Source organism: Meriones unguiculatus, chromosome 5 (genome assembly GCF_030254825.1).
Source record: "Meriones unguiculatus strain TT.TT164.6M chromosome 5, Bangor_MerUng_6.1, whole genome shotgun sequence".
Classification (NCBI taxonomy): Eukaryota; Metazoa; Chordata; class Mammalia; order Rodentia; family Muridae; genus Meriones; species Meriones unguiculatus.
Window position 1 is genome coordinate 49838505 of NC_083353.1, and position 4956 is coordinate 49843460.

The 4956-nt window shown below is 48.0% G+C and overlaps 1 pseudogene; it reads right to left on the reverse strand.

Annotated features, from left to right (window-relative positions):
- Nucleotides 1-1342: 1342 nt before the first annotated feature.
- Nucleotides 1343-2246, reverse strand: LOC132654060 (sperm motility kinase-like; annotated as a pseudogene).
- Nucleotides 2247-4956: the final 2710 nt, after the last annotated feature.

A 4956-nucleotide genomic window follows, 5' to 3' on the forward strand; every position in this document is an offset into this window, starting at 1 on the left:
TTCTGAAGTGACAGAGGTTGTTAAGATCACAGGTGTGCCACAGTGGGCAAATTATCATTAGTTACAAAGGACAGAAGGAAAAGTGAATAAAATGAAGTGAAGTAATGCACTCACCTGGTGCTGAGGGTGGCTCCAAGGTCCCTTTTCATTGGAGTCATGTTCTTACATGAGGCGGTCTTTGTCTTAGCAGGTGGCAGGCAGCAGCAGCACAGATGTCTGAGGCTGTTCATGATTGTCTTCTTTATCCGCTTCCAGCGTTGACGCCGGTTGTAGGGGGAAGCTGTGCCGGTGTCCTGAGGCTGGCCAGGTGTGATGTCGTCCTCAGTCTCATGCTGAGGGAGACCTGTGCCAGCGTCCTGAGGCTGACCAGGTGTGATGTCATCCTCGGTCTCTTGCTGAGGGAGACCTGTGCCAGCATCCTGAGGCTGGCCAGGTGTGATGTCGTCCTTGGTCTCTTCCTGATGGAGACCTGTGCCAGCATCCTGAGGTGTGATGTTGTCGTCCTTGGTCTCTTCCTGTGGGGAAACTATGCCAGTGTCCTGAGGCTGGCCAGCTGTGATGTTGTTCTCCTGGGTCTCTCCCTCCTCGGTCTCTTCCTCCTCCCTCACTTCAGGCATCGTGTCCTCCTTGATGATGTTCACTCTCAGGGCAATGATTGCTTCCTGAGCATCGATGTCTTCCTGTGTTAGAGTCTTTTCCTCTGCGACTATAGTAGACTCTATCTCTATGACTGTTGTCATCTCCGATAAATCCTCAGAGGAGGAGCTTGAGCTGTCCTCTTCCTCCAGGAAACTCCAGGATTCAGATTGGTGGTTGTAGGACATGTGGCTCTCTAAGTCACTTGTACCCTCATTCTGGGATGTTCTAGAAGAGTTGGTGTATAGACCCAGAGATATATGGTCACTATCAGTGTGGCTGTCACGTGATCCAACCTGTGAAAAATAAATATTCATTTCCAGGATGCTGCCCTTGATGGACATAGCAATAGGACAGCCCAGGTGGAGAGGGTGTGTGTCTGGATGGCAGCATAGGGTGGCAGGCATGCTTTGGCATCTGGCAAGTTTCCTGGAATAATGCTCCTCCCTTTTTTCCTGGCCCTTAGATGGCAAGGTAAAGGTATAGGGAACAGGTTCAGCTCTCCTTAGGGATCCAGGATAAGTGTAAGGCTCTGTCAGGTGGAGGACAGTGCCTGTCTGCCTGGTTTTCACAGGATTCACCTGGTTGTGGCCATAGTCTCCCGCAGGTGACTGGTGTTGCAATATAAGATAAGTTGCCATCACCTCGTCATATTTTTGGTCTCTCAGGGATTCAATGATTACTTCAGGCTTATAGCCCATGACTCTCATGGTCCCAACAATGCTAGGGCTCAGGGTGCCTGGGAGGCTAGGGGTGGAAGTAGGTGGTGAACGTGCCTCACTGGCCCTGATCATGGGGTGCCTCATGATGTCCTTGATGGTGGGCCTTCTTCCGGGATTGATTATCAGTAATTCCAAGATGACATTGAAAATGTCGATAGAAACATGCTTAGGAATGGTGAAGTTGCCTGAGGTGACCTCGTTCCTCATGCCTGCCACAGATTTGGCTTGGAAAGGGAAGTGCTCAGCCACCATGAGAAAGAGGAGAATCCCTAAACACCACATGTCGATGGGGTAAGCATCGTATTCCCCGGGTGCAAAGAGTTCTGGGGCACAATAGGGCAGAGTGCCACAGAAACCCCGCAGCTTCTGCCCAGGAGTTACTTTCACAGCGAGGCTAAAATCAATCAGCTTGGCATTCCCCCTGCAGTCCATAAGGATGTTGGTGGCTTTTATATCTCTATGGACAACTTGATTGTTATGACAGTAATTCACTGCATGCACCACCTGAGTAAATATCCTTTCAGCCTCGCACTCCGGTAGAGACCCCCGTTCCAGGATCCTCCGCAGCAGCTCTCCCTCTGAGGCATGCTCCATCACCAGGTAGGTGATCTCTTCCGTCTCGATCACGTGAAAAAGTTTGATAATATTGGGGTGGTTCATGGATTTCATAACGCTTATTTCACTGTTAAAAATCGAGTTGTACTTCTTCTTATTTCTAAGGAGTTTTACAGCCACACAGGTCACAGTGGGAACATGGAAGGCGAGTTTCACTTCAGAAAAATGTCCGTGTCCCAGAGTCCTCATCATTCTATAGTCGGTGTTGAAGGGGTCCTCCACAGAGGAGCAGGCCTCCATGTCCTGCTTCAGAGTCAGGCCCTCCTCCTTCATATGGCTAGAGCCAAAAAGTTCAATGAGAAAGTTGACAGACTTAAAATCAGGCCTAGGAGAATATTTAGAGCTATGAATTCCTACATCCAAAAGACTAGGAAAGGAAGGAAGGAAGAGGTCAGACACATTTCAGACCACCTAACTGGGTACTTAAATGCTTAGATAGACAAGAATGAAGTATGTTCCAAAGCAGTGTAGAGCAAAATATGACAGATTGGTTTGACAGGAATCAACTGCAAACTGGCAGAACCAACCAAAGGATTCTAGAAACTAAGAGCCACTGATAAGAAAGGACGGTCATCCTCTAACCCTGAGCTCACCTGTACTGGAAGAGAGCAGGCACGAATAAAATTAGATGCGAGAGAAGTATATAGAACAACAGACACCTCCCAAGCCCAGCGGTGTCCGTGCGGGGCAGCCAGCCCCTGAGTCCAGGTACAACTAGCTCTGCAAAGGACCTACCGAAATTTGGTTCTTAGGATCCAGGTCAGGTGGCTCACAATTACTCCGAACCCAGCTCTAGGAGATCCTACACCACGGGCCTCTGAGGGCATACATACACATGTTCACATGCCCACACGCAAGTGCACTCTCTGCTACTACACATCAATTACATGGTGATAATGTCTATCTAGATAATGCTACAGGTAGTTATGATCTCCCACAGAAGAGCTGTACATCAAACCTAGTTCCAAGAGTACATGCTCTTGAAATGGTGGGCCAGCTCTCCAGATTACCCCATTCGCAAAAATCTTTACTTTAAAACAAAGAGGGTCCCTTACATGAATTGGAGGAGACTTTCTGTGTATAAAATAAACATAATAAAATGTTCTCAGATAGAAAACAGAATGAACTTACTATGATGGTTCAAAATCTTCAAAAATCCAGGAATGTCTTGTCACGGTGCAGAAATCCAGTTACTCTCTATTCTGCTCTGTAAGACAAGAGGAGTGGAGAATGGTGTGAGTGTGTGAGGGAGGGAATAGAAAGAGAGTTTATGTTTATTAAACAAACATAATAAAATATTGTAGGTTAGAGAACAGAAGGCACTTACTATATGGTGGTCAAAAGAGCTTCTAAAATGCGAGTATAGTCTGTCACGGGCACAGAAGTCCAGTTGCTCTCCAACCAAGAGCTTCTGTTCTGTAAGACAACAAGCAGGCTCAGCCAGAGCCTTACGTGGATAGGTGTCACAATGGCTCCTTGTGGTGTCAGAGCAAGGAATGGACAAGTGGTCACTAGGGACATCCCCATGGTTCCCTCACATTCTGTCCTCAGGAACGGGAAAGCTGGTCTAGGGCAGTGGGGCAGTAGGAGCCTGAGGAAGCTTGTTACACTCCAGTGTCTGTCCACAGTGATGCCCAGAGGCGCACCTCTTCCTGCTAGGCCCACTGTCCAAGGTCCACAGTTTGCCCCACGTGGTGCCACCTGCTTGGAACAATGTTCAAACACTTGATTCTTTGTGGGACTTTTGGCACCCAAACCTTAAGGAGGACACACACACACACACACACACACACACACAAACACACTCTACATCTAGACATGACACAACTAGCTGTGCCCTGACTGAGAGTCCTTCAAGGGTCAGCTGATGGACCTTAGACAAGAGGTTGGGGTGAAAGTCAGGAAAGTCTCATAAAGGATAAACACTCGGCAGTTGGAAAAGCTAGAAAAGTGGAGGCAGGAGGATCAGTTCAAGTCCTCTTTGGCCACACAGGGATGCTGAGGCCAGCCTGTGCTACAGGAGACTCTGCCTCACCAAATACAAAAGCAATAGCAAAGAGAAGATGAGAAAGGACTGCTTTTGTTTTCTGCATGACCTAGGTTCCCAACTGCTTCAAAAGTTCAAGGTTGCTGTTACAAGCGGGGCCTAGCCACAAGTGCTTGTGACAACAATGCTTGAGGGTGGAGGGCTGATCAGCCATTTCCATGCTCCTGAAGCTAGGCTGCTGTCACTTCCCACCAAAAGTCATCAGTTTTTCACATTAAGTGGACCTCACAGCACCCACCCAAGCTGCGGGACATACGCCAGAGAAACTGGGTGGAAGTTTACAGGAGGTCAACAAGGATGTTCACTCTTCAGAGAACGTGCATCACTCACTTGAGCACTGGATAGCAAGTCTAGTCAACTAAACCATCACACAATGAAAGGGAGACACAGGTACCGTTCAGCAAAGGGCACCAAAGCGCAACTTGCCAGTTCTGTAATCAGATATAAGATTTTTGGAAGTCACAGACCATAGACCCTCCTCTCATCACCAATACCTTGGCAAAACAGAAAGGAACCTGAAGGGCTTTGTTGCTGGACCATGAAGGTTCTGTTACCCACTGCCTTTCCCCAAACATGAACAGATTAAGGTTGGAGGAAGGAGTTTTATCCAAGCCTAGACTTGGAAATTTGGGTAGATTGCCCTTGACAATAAAAAGTCCCCTGCTTCTCCAAAAAGACAGGTGCTTATTTTGGGGCTTGGGGTCTGTGCAGTGCTGGGCAGATAATTCCAGCACTAGGCGGTTTTTGTTCCTGAATATGTTCTTTGACCTGTAGGACCAGCAGAACTCAAGAGCACAGGCTCAACCCTTTGCTTCAAAATCATTATTGCCCTCCCCTCCGGTGCCTGATAACACCTTAGCTCGGTGCCATAATCGCCCTCCTTAAAACAGAAGATAACCCATGAACATACAGCTGCAGGCAGAGAGAAGGACAGAA